At 44.6% G+C, this 15846-nt stretch overlaps 1 long non-coding RNA gene across 1 annotated transcript; it reads right to left on the bottom strand.

The window, feature by feature from the left end:
* Window positions 1–5304: 5304 nt before the first annotated feature.
* Window positions 5305–12596, bottom strand: LOC103877114. The gene is made up of 3 exons (XR_636684.4): window positions 7346–12596; window positions 7068–7142; window positions 5305–5681 (listed from the first exon to the last, which is right to left on the bottom strand). It is a non-coding gene; the product is annotated as an uncharacterized LOC103877114 (long non-coding RNA).
* Between the last annotated feature and the right edge of the window lie 3250 nt (window positions 12597–15846).

The raw sequence follows: 15846 nt of genomic DNA, 5'->3' as shown, positions 1-15846 counted from the left end.
AGGACGCCAGCCAATCTCAGGGCACCTTCACACAATCCACACTCACTTTGACTGAGACAAGGTAGACACCTCAATTCACTCAATGTGCACATCTCTGGGATGTGGGAGGAAACTGGAGTACCCAGGGAAAACCCATGCAGACATGAGGAGAACCTGCAGGCTCCACACAGACAGTGGCTCGGCTGGGGATCGATTTTTTTCTCATCAGTGTTAGAACGAAACCACATTGAACTGAATGACATTATTCCAGGACCTGCTGTCCTAGGGTGGCGCAGGCACTGCGAGGGTCTCCAGGCTTCTGCTTCCGCGCACCAGATGACCTCGGTTCTAATAGTGGGGGTCTGTATTAGTTATGGTAAAGCTGGCTGCCATAATGAAAACATACCATGATTCAAGGATAAAAGCAGCTGGTTTTTCAGATAAAGTCTAAAATGGGTATTCCTGATTTATGGGTGGATCTCCTCTAAGAGGGGACTTGGGGCCCAAGTTCCTTCCCTCTTATGTTCTGTCAACTGCAACACATGTCTTTCCAGAAAGTTTGAGGCTGACCTGAAAGTGGCATGCATCACTTCTAACAGTAAGGAGGCTGGAAAGTTGTCAACCCAAGGAGAAGAGGAAATGGGTTTGGCGGGCCGCTAACCAGTCTCTGTGTTGTACTTGTGCCATATTAGTTGTTAAATATTTTGGATACCATCCCTTGTCAGAGACATGGATTTGAGGCTTGACTCTGCCTTTTTTTTTTTTTTTTCCTCCCCAATCAATGATTGCCTAGGCTCTGCCTCTTTTTCCCGTTTTTTTTTGTTGTTTTTTTTTTTGTTTTTTTTTTTGAGATGGAGTCTCGCTCTGTCACCCAGGCTGGAGTACAGTGGCACGATCTTGGCTCACTGCAACCTCCACCGCCCAGGTTCAATCGATTCTCCTGCTTCAGCCTCCCAAGAGCTGTGATTACAGGCACGCACCACTACGGCCAGTTAATGTTTTTATTTTTAGTAGAGACGGGGTTTCACCGTGTTGGCCAGTCTGGTCTCGAGCTCCTGACGTCATGATCCTCCTACCTCAGCCTACCAAAGTGCTGGGATTACAGGCGTGAGCCACCGCGCCCTGCTGGCCCTGCCTCTTAAGTTGAGAGCGGACAGACATGGTGGCTCACACCTGTAATCCCAGTACTTTGGGAGGCCAAAGCAGGAGGATTGCGTGAGGCCAGCAGTTCAACACCAACCTGGGCAACATAGCAAGACAAAAAAAAAAAAAAATCTAAATTTTTTTTTCTACAAAAAAAAAAAAATCTAAAAACTAGCTAGGCATGGTGATGAGTGCCTGTAGTCCCAGCCACTTGGGAGGCTGAGGTAGGAGGATCACCTGAGCCCAGGAAGTCAAGGCTGTAGTGAGTTATGATCATTCCACTGCACTCCAGGCTAGGCAACAGGTCTCAACTCTGTCTCAAAAAATAATAATAATAATAATAATAATTGAGAGAATTTGAACAAGTTGTTTAACCTCTCTGAGCCTCAGTTTTTCCATATGAAAACAGAAATGCTAATAATTATAATAAATAATACCTTCAGGGTTCCTTGGAATTATAAAAAAGATTATATTTGTCAAGGGACCTTATAAACTATTAAGTCTCATGGAAATGCTCTTCTTCATTTACCCTGCCTGGAATGAACTTCCTTTTCCCTTCCTTTATATAATTTCTATCCACCTTTCAAAGTCTGAGTACAATTCCCTGTTAAGAGGGCCAGAATGCTGTATTCTATTAAATAGCAACTGTGACATTTTGGGGTCCTGACACCACTAAAAAGAAGAAAAAAAATGGGTTTGAAATAGCTTGGGAATTTTACTACCCTGGGGGAGCCTAAGAGCAATTCCCACAACTGTAGCACTTCCCCCTAACTCAGAAATATTTGTTTCGCCTCCTGGTGAGCTTGTAGCAAGTTGTGACATTTGTCCCCGAAACACTAGGAATCAGGACCTTCCTCTTGGACCATTGGTATCCAAACCCAACAACTAAAAAGATTAAAAACTCAACTTGAGGGACATGGAAATTAGAGGCTTATAACATTGCTTCATACCGCACCAGCTATGATATCAGACCCCCAAAATGTAACTGGCAGAGCCCAGAGCACCTGACTAATCCTCATAAAAATCCCCTTCACAATTGCCTCTTTTAGAAAACATTCTCAAGCGTTTCCAGTCCAAGATATGTTCTATTTTTCCCAAAGGATTGCATTTCATAAATGCCACCTGATACAAATGCCACTTAAAATCCTTCTTTTGTTAGTTTTGCCTCTCACACAGATGTTTAGTCACTTGAGATCAGGGACTGGGTCCTTTGACCCCACACTAGAGACATGGCAGACCATCACTAAAGATTTGTTAACCAAGGACTTCCCATGGGGAGTGTCATTTCCTGGAATGGGATAGTCATGCTCCATTATCATGTTAAGCATCCAATATAACCATTAAAATATTGGGATTCTTGAAATCTGGTGTTCTTGGGCATTCATCTACCCAGGATAGCACTGACCCAACCACATGGTGCCACTCAGTGATAGGAAATGGGTGAGAATCACAGAGGAGTTTCCATTCATTCATCTGACAAATAATTATTAGATTCCAAAACAGTTCTTAGCACCTGCCAGGAGTTTCAAGAGAAAAGGCATATATGTATATGATAAAGACCCACTTTCTAGTCTAGTACAGTGACACCAGGTGATATGCAGTCCAATAAAGCTGGATAAAGAAGCAGGCAAGAGATTTAGAAGCAAGGCCCAGGGAGGCAACATTAGGGACAGGCGTGTGGGAACATGACCCAAGGGAGGCCCGGAATTGAGAACAGGTTTCAACAGCTGTCTCCACTTACCAGACTGGCAAATGTTAAAGACTGACAACACCAGGTGTTGCTAGGGTGTGCAAAGCAGACTCCCACATATTGCTGGAATGGTGTAAATTTGCACCAACCTATCTGTGGGGCGATCTCACAAAATGTAGCAACATTTAAAGCGTATATATGTATAACTCGGCAATTACAGACCAGACATTAATCTTGTGGGAATAACTGGGCACATGAAAACTGACATTGGTACCACTGTAGCCTATTCATTGTGTCACTGCTTGGAGAGGGTAAAATTGTAATCACTAGGCCATGAACTTGTCCCTGAACCAATCACAATGGCCAGAAGGATCGGATCTTCTGTCTGGTCAGGCCTCAGTCACACATCTCTCCTCTGTTGCCAGGGGATAGAGGAAGACTGTGATTGACAGTTGAGCCATGTGGATTAGGATAAGAGAAAAGACAATTCCCTAAAGGAAAAAAAAAAGGAAGAACATTGTTACTAGGGGACTGAAAATGGGAAAGCCAAACAAAATCTGTAATTAGGGCTGGGCGCAGTGGCTCACGCCTATAATCCCAGCACTTTGGGAGGCTGAGGCAGGTGGAGCACTTGAGGTCAGGAATTTGAGACCAGCCTGACCAACAAGGTGAAACCCCATCTATACTAAAAATACAAAAATTAGCCGGGAGTGGTGACATGTGCCTATAATCCCAGCTACTCAGGAGGCTGAGACAGGAGAATTGCTTGAATCCAGAAGGCGGAGGCTGCAATGAGCTGAGATGGTGCCACTGTACTTTAGCCTGGGTGACAGAGCAAGACTCTGTCTCAGATAAACAAAAACAAAAACAAACAAAACAAAACAAAAAACCCTGTAACTACCACAGTCTACCATAGCAGGAGTCACTGGTGCAGAGGGAGAACTGCTTCAGGCAGACGGAAGAGATTAGTTTTTACAGAGCCTTTACAGTCTGTGATGAAACCACCACCAGAGAGGAGGAGGAGGAGGAGGAGGAGAAGGCCACCCCTGACGAAGGAGACCCAGACTTGTAAATCCACCTCTATGAATAATTGAATAATTTTAAAGACATGGTTGAGGCTGTGAGGTAGTTGTAAGAAAAATATAAGCAAACAAGACAAATGAGGATACTATGGGCAGAGCCAGGAAAGGTCCCTGACCATGCATGGGCCCGCGTGGTGTCCACACATGTCAGTGAGACATTGGCTAGCACCGTGGGTACCACTTGTAGCCAAGCGAACTTGATCAAATGACTTGACCACTTAAGACTTCAGTTTCTTTATCTCTAAGACTGAGAGAAGAAACCGATGTATGGGCTGACGGTGAGAATGTCTTGAGCCTGTGCAGGTAAAAACACCTGTGTGCCAGACATTGTGTACAGAACCTCAGCAAGGGGAAGGGCACGCCAGAAACAACCCTCCAATTTAAACAGAAGAGAAAAAAGTAAACAGAAGAGATGAAGGATGGTGGCTCCAGGAAGTCTGAAACCTGGGGGTTTATTCTAGGGCAAACGGAGATCTCAAATTTAAGTTGGTGGTCATAATGAGGGTTACGACAGCACTTTCAATTAGGAACTATGTTGAAAAACTGGAACTTGCCCCCCTCCCACAAGTCCTTAACTGTGTATAAGTGGAACGACTGTTTACTTGTACATTTTTATTCTCATGGCTCATTCTCACTGGCTATTGAAACACTTCAGAACAGAAACTCCTTAAACGCCCCAAGACCAGGTTAGGGCACCCCGCCACCACCACCCTATTCCTCCATTTCGCCCTGTGCCAAGAGCACCACAGGCCTGCTCCTGCCTCAAGTGTCCTTCCCTGGGTCCAACAGGGGACAACGTGTACCGTGGTTGCCTTGGATTTCCTCACCTCAAATTCAGATCGAGTGACATTTGCACCATCAAGGTGGCAAGCACACGTTGCTCTGTCTGGGAGGCAAGGGGAGATCGATACCATGAGAAGGTATGAGCGCAGAGAGAGCACGAGGTGGTCCCACTGCTCCTGACCCCCACGAGGTCCAGTCTGTGTGAAAAACAGCATTGACCCAGAAACACAAAGGCATCCCTGTTTGTGTGGTATTGCGCAAGCCTCTGGCCTCTCCAAGCCTGTTTCTTTATCCTTAAAATTGTGGCAATTCTATCCTCTGAGGGCAGCCATGAAAAGTGGGGAAAAGCTTGCAGCAAGAGCCTCATAGCCTCCTAAGCAGCCATGCCCTGAGACGTCTGTGTCTTTTTTTTTCCGTCCCCCCGCCAAGATGGAGTTTCACTCTTTCGCCAGGCTGGAGTGCAGTGGCACAATCTCAGCTCACTGCAACTTCTGTCCCCCTGGTTCAAGCGATTCTCCTGTCTCAGCCTCCAGAGTAGCTGGGATTACAGGTGCCCACTACCACACCTGGCTAATTTTTGTATTTTTAGTAGAGACGGGGTTTCACCATGTTGGCCAGGCTTGTCTCGCACTCCTGACCTCAGGTGATCCACCCACCTCGGCCTCCCAAAGTGCTAGGATTACAGGCGTGTGCCTGGCCGGGGTGTGTCATTTTTACTTTTCCCCATCCCACAGGGTTTTACGGAGTGTCACAGCCGTGGTCTGTGCCCTGAGGTAAGAAGTAAATGGGTCAGATAACAAGGCATGAAAATGAAGCCAAAATGAAGCAGGTATTTCACAGAGGCTCGTCTTAGGGTTTTCCATCAGGAATCCAAAGTGTTGCTGCTACTGCAGACATCTGGTGTTGCTTGGCTGTGGCCACAGGGAGATGCGATGTGTCAGCCAGGAAATCTCAGAGGTGCCTGTGAGCAGGAGGGAGGCCACTCAGAAGCGGTGTCCATGGGGCTGTGAAAGGGCAGGAAGAGAACGAGGAAGCAAGGAAGCAGGCAGAAGGTGCTTTCTTTCCCTTCCCTGGCTCCTCATCACCTGCCCGGGGGCCAATCAGCTCCGGTATCAGCGAATAGCCACCCTCAAATGGTTTCATCTCACCCTCCATCCCCAACTGTGGGATCTCCCTAGACATGAAGCAGAGACTCTAGCAAAAGGATGGTAGTGCTCTGCGGCAAACACAGCCATTCCAAATGGCATTCATGAGACAATTCCTTCATTCTCTGCTCTGTGCTTGGTGCTTTGGAAAGAAGCAAAAGACATTGGAACTACAAGCTGCTCACAATAAAGAGCTGTATTTGCACAGCCAGCCCTGTAGAGGGGCTTCCCCAGGTCTAAGCCACCTAGGACCACAGATGCCACTATGGCTCTTCTGTAAGCACATCACTGGTCACTGATGTCCAGAGGAATGACTGGAGTGACAGGAAGGTAGGGGACCTGGGGGTGTGGTATGGACCCCAGTCAATGTGGAGGGGCACTCTGGAGGCTGGGTCAGGTTACCCAACCAGAGAGAAAATACCAGATCAGGATGGCAGATTCAGCAAGGGAAAGGCTGTGGCCAGAACCTAGGTGTGCCCATGGAGAGTAGCAAAGGCTATGCCATCAGCACACGCTGTCAGGTCTGGGCAGACAGGGATGCTCCCTGACCAAGTTCAGGCTGCAGGTGTGGTTAGGACGATAAGGAGAGGCAGCTCACTTAAGGGGGCTCCTGAGCATGAAGCCTCCTTCTTTCCCTCCCCTTTTCCTCCCTCCCTCCCTCCCTCCCTCTCTCCCTCCCTCCCTCCCTCCCTCTCTCCCTCCCTCTCTCCTCCTTCCTTTCTTCCCTTGACTTAGCAACTTTACATGGGATTATTTCCAAATAGCAGGGGTTCTTGGGACTTTTACTACTCTAATGTGCATTGTGAGTCTAAAAACTACCTGACTATTCTTGCTCACCCATATTTCTTGGTTCTCACAAACACATTTCTTCCTAGGGAGCAGAGCAGCTGTATAGTCCAAGATTAGCTAGTCTCTGGTTAGAAAACATCTCTCCAGCATCAGGTGAACTTTGGGTACACACCCCCTTGCGCAATTAGGGTGACTCCCTAGCCTTATCAGCTGCATGGTGGCGGCCATCTCTTGGGTGGACTGTTTCTTCAGAAGGGTCACATGCTTCATCCAACTCTCTTGAGTATTGTTCCAGAGCTCAGGGACACATGATTTGATCTTTCCCTCATGCAGGCCACAGACCTCACTTAGCCTATAGGCCCTCTAAAGGCATTGCCCCCGACAGGTAAACAGTCAGGCAGAGACCTCGTGAACACTGGTCTCTGGACCAAAGATTGCCCAGAGCTTTTGCCTTACCAGGGTGGAAGCTTCCCTCTTCTCACTTCAGCCTGGGACATTCAGCCGATTTGAGTTCTCACGAGACGCTGGTGCCTAGGCACGAGATCTGAATGATATCTTTTAGACAACAGGCACCTAACAACCTAACAACAGTCTCCCTAATCCCACCAACCACCCTCCCTGTGATGCTGGCCAGAACATTTTAAACACCAGCATGAGCCCTCCCTGCAGGTAAAAATCATGTCTAATCTCGCCATCACCTCCCCAGCCCCCAGATACCCTTTGCTCTCCTCTACCTCTCCTGCTGCTCATGACGCACCGCCAGTCCCTGAGGACTCCATGCTTGTAAATAGCATGCCTCTCCTGGAAAATCATTACTCACTCTCCTAGAGCTGGAGAAAATGTCACTGCTCTGTGTACCTTCTCCTCTAGGCAGTTTGCTACTCTGGTCTCTGAAGCCTGTTGCTCCACCTTGTGTAATAGGGTTACTGCCCTTTGGCTGTTGACACTTGTGTCTCTCCCACCTCTGCTAGAGCAGCTTGAAGTCAGGGGTGGGACGCAGTGTCTGGCAGGTGCTTCCTACAGATCTATTGATGAAGACCGGACAGACACAAGAAGCTCTAGTTCGGGAAGAAGAATAATGCACTGTGTACCTATTGCAAGCCAGACACTGTTCTAAGTTCATTTAATACTCACAACAACCCTGTGAGGCAAGTGCTATTGCCACCCTCAGTTTACAGCTAAGGAAACTGAAGAACAGAGTGGTTAAGTAACTTACACGAGGCCTCTCAGCTACGAAATAGTAAAGCCAGGATGGATTTGAACCTGGAGCCTCTGCTCTTAACCAGTATACCTATTGCCTTTCAAACTAACAGAAATGAGACCAAGAGCTAAATTTCAAGGTTAGAGGCATCAGCATCAAACAGACTGGATGCAAACATTGGCTCTGACCTTGACCTTACTCAACTAAGCTGAGCCTCAATTTTTTCAAATGTGAAATGGACATTATAATAATATTTGCCTCATCTTTCGTATGGTTGATTTTAAAACTCTATGGATCTGTTGTAATCATAATGGCAAGGCCTGTGTGCCGTGACCTTGTGAATCTTTCAGATTTGAACTGCTGCTGCCAACCCTAATCTCAACCCTGTAAGAAATGACATTCACAGAGGATTGCCTGGAGTGTATTTAATGTATCTCTTCCTATAGATTTTTGACGGAACCAGACCATCAACGCCTGTGCTCTTGGAACTCTGACCTTCCCTGCAAGTATCACATTTGCTTTCATTGCCCTTGGGTATTGGGCCCTCGCTGTATGCTTGAGCTGATTGGGTTTATGGTGGGCATGTTGGGGTGGATGTGACTTAGTTTCCTTTACACAGGATCATGGGGGTGAAAGAGCACTGGAATTGTCTTCATCCCTAGAAAAATGACATAATAAAGGGAAATTGTATTATTTTAATTGCTGGGAGTAGAATTTTTCTTAGGCAGCAAATGGCTTTTGTTTGGGAAAACATTTCCATAAGCTGTGAGTGGTGGGAGTAGGAGCCCAAAGCACTGGATGTTTCTACAAGTAACTCAAGGTAAGAGATAGTCTATTCTACCTGAGACAAAGAGGGGAATTTGGCCTCTAAGAGGCTGGAGAGAAAATTCAGAGAAGCCAGGAAAGGAAGGGAAGAGACGCCTATAAAATAGTGTGTGAAGTGAGGGCCAGTGGCAGAGGGTTAAGGGCCGTGTCCTCCATCTCCCTAACCTTGACTTGCTGTGAACATCTTCACTATTTTGTGTGAGTAGAGTCTTTTGTAGAAGTCAAAGAAAAGGCTAAGCTTCACATCTGCAAGCCATGTGGTGTGGAAAGAGGTAGCCTTTGTAAGATCAAGAGCTCAGAGAAACTTGGCCTCCAGGGAAACAGAAGAAAACTTAAGTCATGCTCTGCACCTCCCCTGGGCCTGGAGATCCCAGCCAGCATCTGGCTTACATGACTGATTGTGTTTTCTTATTGGCTTTCGTCACTGGAAACTCACTGGGTCATTGTGTATATTGGGGTCCCTTATAATAAATGTTCAGGAACTTATTGGCTTTCATCGTTGGGAAACTTAGGGTATATCGGGGGTCCCTTATAATAAATGTTCAGGAACTTATGCAGAGTTGCTTCCCACATCTTATCCTACTATTTGGCCTTCATTTCTCTTGCTTGTCCAGAATGAACTTTGTTTTCATCTGCCTGGCATCCCTTCCTGTGACACATATTGTCCCACTCCATATGGTCCCTACAGAGCTGCCAATCAGAGTGCCCGGCCCCACCTCCATCACAGGTGTGGGTACCTGACTGCTGGCAAAAATGCCCCACTCGCCTGGCCACAAGGGTGGCCACAGAACTCAAGGTGGGTCAATCAGAGAATCGCCTAAGGTTGATATGGGAAGAGAATGTTCTCTCAGCTGCTTGCTAATTTGAATGAGTATGAATTTGAGGAGCTCCCTTGTCCATCATATGAACACAGCTTCATTTAGCCTGATGCCAAGCGGAGGCAAGCAGATCTGAGAGACGGAAGAAAAGACAGAGCAATGACAGTATCATTTGGGCCCCAAGATCTAGCTATACCTTCAGCTGGAGCCATCCCTGGATCTACCTGTAAATTGAGCTAATAAATTCTCTCTTTTTTCATCATGCACTGGGATACAGGCTGGAGGCAGAGGTCAGATTAGCTTTGTTCCCCATTTCAAGTCCAGAGGAAGCCCTCAATTTGGGCATAAGGTCAAAGGGGCTGTGCTTATTTTTAAGTGTCAGAAACGACAAGGGAAAATTCAGTTCAAGGACCATAACCAGGAATAAATTTCTGAAGTTAGGTACTAGTTAACAAAAGATCAAATGGAACAACTTCCCGGTAGGATTGTGGGGAAATAAAATTTCCAGAGAACTCCAAACTTGGCAAATGGTGATCTGTGATTGCTCAAATGCAAGGACAAGTTCCAGGCCCTGCAATTATGATGAGAGGAGGCCCCCAGTGGGAAGTCTTTCCCTGTGCCCTTCTCAGAAGTGGCCATCGAAAACCCTAGACAGGGAGTGTCCTTGAAATAGGAAGGGAGTTGGGGTCACTTGGGTTGGCTGACCAAGGAAGTGAGTGCCCTGCCTGGGGCTGTCGCAGTTCCTTCCCTGTAAAGCATGCAGTATACAAATGGGAGATTTTATTGCAGTGTTTGTTTTCCCGTTATCATTGGGGCCTCCCTATGTTGGGCATGGTGGTGATGGTGGTTAAACTTCTTTTAAAGCTATAGTCTACCAAATCCACAGAAGGTTGTTTCAAAACCTAATGAAGAAGGAAAATATATCACCCAGAAGCTCTGGGCCTGGGACTGGAGCTGGCAACTAGATATTAATTGGTTTTTAAGTTTTTGTTTATATAATCATTGTATTATGCTAGGTGGGGGCATTCAGAGAATTGCATTTATGGAAGAAGGGTAATTTTTTTGCTCTAGCTTTCCTCCCAGAAGGGACCTCTTCTCTGGCCCCATGTAGTTTTGGGGTTTCTAGGAGTCCAAATACCCCCACCCCTATTCCATCTCCACAGAAGTGGGACCTAGCCCACAATAGCCAGACAGAGGACTCCGTCTTTCTATCCACTGTGATTTGTTCAGTTGTGGGCATGTGACCTAAACACAGTCAATCAGGATTGACAACAAGCACTAAGGCCTTCTTTACCCAAAACATGCTAAAGAAGTCAATGCAGCTTCAAGCTCAACATTCTGTTCTCTTTTCTTAAAGGTTCTTCCTTCATCCCAACATTGAGATTTTCCACTGTTTTACCTCATGAAAGTTTAGAGCCTCAGATCATCAGTTTTCCTTTGACCTATGGCATGAATTATTTAGACAATATGTTTTAATTTTCAAACCTATAGATTTTTTGTTTTTACTGATTAACTTTATTATTTTATTTAGAGAAAGTGATTTATATAAATGCCAATTCTTTGAACTTTATTTAGGCTTGCTTTCTGTACTAGCATGTGTCAGTTGTTATAAAACATATCTTGGGTGCTTGAAAATAATGTTTTCCTAAATTAATTGGTGAAAAGTTCTATATAAGTCACTAATTATTGTGATGTTCAAATCACTAATATTTTTATGAATTTTTTTGTTTTCTATCTACTTGGTCTGTAAATCTCCCATTATAATGATGGATAAGTCCGTTTCTCCTTGTTATTCTAATTTTTGCTATCTTTTGAAGGCGTGTTAGTAGGTATTTGCAAGTCTGGAATTGTTAAATCTTCCTGTGACATTAATTTTGTAGCAATATGTGTAACTCTCTTTTTGATTAGTATAATTTTTAAACTTAAAGCCTATTTCATCTGTTATCAGTCTGGCTGCACCAGCTTTCTTTCAATAAAATTTGCTTAGGGTATCATTTTTTCATGATTTTATTTTCAACTTTTCAATGTTCTTATGTTTCATCTTTGTGTCATATAGGCAATATGTAGTTGAGGTTTTTTTTTTTTTTTTTATCCAATCTGGTAATCTGTCTTTTAACTGGAGATTTTGGTCCACTTACATTTATTACAGATGTTCAAAGTTAATGTCTTAATTTGGATTGCCTCAGAAGCAGACCCTGAGGTGAGAATTTGAACAAAAAGGTTTATTTGAGAGGTAGCTTGAGAGAACCCTGATAAGGGAGTAGGGAGGTGAGACAGGGAAGGGAAGGAAGCCGATAAAGTATGTCTCATTTGGTTACCAATGTGGCCAACTAGGGCTAAATCCCAATAGGTAACTCTAGGAAACAGTGCAGAACAAACCAAGGAATGAGGGTTAGGGAGCTGGAGTGTTTATCCATTAATTCCAACCCATTATCAGTTGAGGCCTGCTTCTGGGTACATTAATTCCTCAGCACTTCCAGCTTATCCTGCACACATGCAGGGGAGACACAGTGGTCACAGGGAGCCCTCATGCAAAGAGCCCCAAATACTGCCAGTTAAAAGTTAGGAGAGAGGCCAGAAATGCTAAAATCCAAGGCTGTATGGGCAGGGCACTGATAGCATCTGCTAGCAGTTAATATCTTTACTCTCCTGCAAAATACAAAAAACTTAACTCAAACTACCATCATCCAATTTATATGGCATTGTGTAGAATTTTAGTTCTTTTTAAGCACACAAATCATTATTTTATATAGTCAGTGTTTGCTTAATTTCACCAGACGTCCACATTTTTTTCTTGCTCGCTTTTTCTTTGTACATCTTAGATGGCTTTTCTGGAATCAGTTTTATTCTTCCTGAAATAAATCCTTTGGAGTTCTACAGTAGGAGTATGTTGGACTTACCAGTCTTGCCTGAAAATGTCTTTATTTTATTCTTTGTTCTTGAATGAGAATTTCCTGGATTAAAAATTCTACACTGACAGTTATTTTCTCTATTTTGAAGACATCATTAAGCTGTTTTTTGGCTTCTGTTTCATTGATAAGTCAACTACCAGTTTGTCATTCTTTGGTAGGTAATTTGTCTTTTCTGTCTGCCTGCCCTTAAGATCTCTGTCTCGAGTGTTCTGCAATTTTGCCATGAGTGTTTAGTTATAAATTTCCTTTTTTTTAATTTTAATTTTTTTTTTTTTTTTTTTGAGACAGACTCTTGCTCTGTCACCCAGGCTGGAGCACAGTAGCACAATCTCAGCTCATTGTAACCTCTGCCTCCCCTCCCGGGTTCAAGCGATTCTCGTGCCTCAGCCTCCTGAGTGGCTGAGATTACAGGCATCTGCCACCACATCCAGCTAATTTTTTGTATTTTTAGTAGAGACAAGGTTTCACCATGTTGGCCAGGCTGGTCTCAAACTCCTGGCCTCAAGTGATTCACCCACCTTGACCTCACAAAGTGCTGGGATTATACGTGTTAGCCGCTTCACTCGGCCTTTCTTTTATTTTTATTGCATTGAATTTGTTGGGCTTTCTGAATCTGTTGATTTATGTCTATACCATTTAGAACTAAGTTAAACACATGTGACAGAAAACTCAAAATAATGGTGGTTTGTAAAGGACAGAAGATTATTTCTCTCTTGCATGCAAGTAGTCAGATGTTGGACAATCCTGGGTTGTTAAGGGTCTTCTAGCTCACTGTTCCACTGCCCTATAATGGCTTCCTTTCTCAGGGTCTAAGTTGGCTTCTGGAGCTCCCACCCTCATACCTGTGTCCCAGCCAGCAGGATGGCACAAGAGAAGGAGGGCTTGCCCCTTTTTCTCTGAAGAGACTTCCCAGAAGTCTTAAAGACTTTTACTTATACTTCAATGCCAGAATGCAGTCACATGACCACATCTAGCTAAAAGGGAAGCTAGAAATAATAGAACTTTAGTAGGTTGCATTGCTACTATACTTTGGACATTTGATCCTGCAAATTTCATGTTGAAACTTGGTCCCCAGTGCTGGAGGTGGGGCCTAATGGAAGATGTTTGGGTCACAGGGGCAGATCCTCTATGAATAGCTTGGTGTCATCTTCATGGTAATGAGTGAGTTCTGGCTGTATTAATTCCTGCAAAAGCTGATTGTTGAAAAGAGCCTGGCACCTTTTCCATTTCTCTCTTGCCATCTGATCTCTGCACAGGCCAGCTTTACTCTGACTTCCACCATGAATGGAAGTAGCCTGAAACCCTCACCAGAAGCAGATACTGTCACCATGCTTCTTGTACAGCCTGCAGAACCATGAGTCAAATAAACCTCTTTTCTTAATAGATTGACCATCCTCAGGTATTCCTTTATAGCAACACAAATGAACTGAGACAACTACCATTCCAAATAAATTTGTCATTCTGACATCTGAAGAGGAGGATGAGTGCTATTAGAATAGGCAACTACCAATCTTTACCACAGTCTGCCTTTTGGCTATCAGACATTCATTTTACACTCCATTCCCACATTTGGAACATGTTCAACCTCCAAAAGAGAAACCTTGAAATTCTCATCCAGTTACTACATCTAGGTCAAAGTTCAGTATCTTTGGGTGACACAGAGGTCTTCCCATCAGGTCTAGATGTAGCTCTTTATGTTCTAGTGACTTATAAAACAAAAGACAATCCGTCTAATAAACAATGACTGAATAGGTTAACACAATTATAGCTCTTGTTCAGCAAAGGGGAAAATGAGAAGCATGCAGTCATCACTGGTCCATAGTGATCACCAAGTCCAGTTGGGGAGGAGGAGTGGAGGCTTCCAGCCCTAGCAGTGGGGTAAGCTGCCTGGTTAGTACATCTGGCAGCCCCAGGTTCTTCCATTTGGGAGGAACATCCTAATCTATTGTCCTTTGTGACCATCACTTTGCCTTCTCTGAGTCTCCTCCCCATCCCTTGTCCCCCATGGTCATATCTGAGTGGGCATAAAAATTATGCTTCTTGGAGCTGCATAGCGTTTACACTCTGTTTCCTGCTGATGCTGATTTAGATCCTGGGGTGTGCTTTAGGGAGTTTAACTGTCACAGATCCAATATTCCATTGTGTTAATATTACCACAAAGCATTTATCCATCCCACTGTTTGATGAGTGTTTTGGGGTAGTTACCAGTTTGGGGTTAGTACGAATAGTGCTGCTATGAATATTTTCAGGTTTGTCTTTTGATGAATTTACATTTCTGTTGAGTATTGTTCCAGCTACCTATTACTGCATGACAAAGTGTCCCAAATGTAATAGTGTCAAACAACACTCATTTTATTATACCCATGGGCTCTGTGGGTGAGGAACTTGAATGGGGGCATGGAAGGTATGGTTCGCTCTGCTCCACCTTGCATGGGGTCTCAGTTAGGAAACCCAGATGGCTGGGGGTGATTTGAATGCCAGGGCAGGAGTCATGTGGAGACTTCTTGCTCACAAATCTGGTGTCTGAGCTGGAATAAGTTGAAACCTGCTCTTACCTGGGACTAAACCTCAGGATCCCTCTCCATAGTCTGCCCCTGTGACTTAGGCTTCCTCACAGTAGGAAGGTCTTGATATGGTCAAACTCCCTGCCTGGAGGCTCAGGAATCTAAGAGTAATCATTCTAGAAAGGAAAATTGAAGCTGGAAGGCATCTTATGATCTTTTTCTCTCTGCAGAGTCTCATTGTGTCACAAACACCACATTCTATTGGTTGAACTGTCATGCTCTCCATACTTCAAAGGCATTTGATGTAGATTCTGCCTCTTGAGGAAAGGTGTGTCAAAGAATTAGACGCATCCCCAGGAGTGGAATTTCTGGGCCACAGGGTATGCATATACTCAGTGTTGGTGCTGCCAATCAATCTGACAAAGGAATTACATTGGCATAACCCCCATGAGCAGTGTATGAGAGCTCTGCTTGGTCCTGCCTTTTTCATTTTAGCTATTCTGGTGAGTGTGAAGTAGCAGCACATTGTGACCTTAATTTGCATTTCCTTTGGATTTTCCTGATGCCTAATAATACAAGCTGTAGTGGGCTGAGTGGTGTCCCCCCAAAATATTAGATGCTTTAATTCCTGAAAGCTGTGAATGTTGCTTTACATGGTAAAGTTTTTGCAAATGTCATTAAGTTAAGCATTTTGAGATAAGTAGATTATTCTCGATTATCTGGTGGGCACTAAAAACCATTACAAATTGACGTGGTTTTGCTGTGTCCCCATCCAAATCTCATCTTGAATTGTAACTCCCATAATCCCCATATGCCAGGGGAGGAATCCAGTGGGAAGTAATTGAATCATGGGGGCAGATCTTTCCCATGCTGTTCTCCTGGTAGCGAATAAGTCTCACAAGATCTGACGGTTTTATAAAGGGGAGTTCCCTTGCACATGTGCTCTTGCCTACCACCATGTAAGATGTGCCTTTC

The sequence above is a fragment of the Papio anubis genome, chromosome 14 (assembly GCF_008728515.1).
Source record: "Papio anubis isolate 15944 chromosome 14, Panubis1.0, whole genome shotgun sequence".
Classification (NCBI taxonomy): Eukaryota; Metazoa; Chordata; class Mammalia; order Primates; family Cercopithecidae; genus Papio; species Papio anubis.
This window is presented reverse-complemented; position numbering and strand designations above follow the sequence as displayed.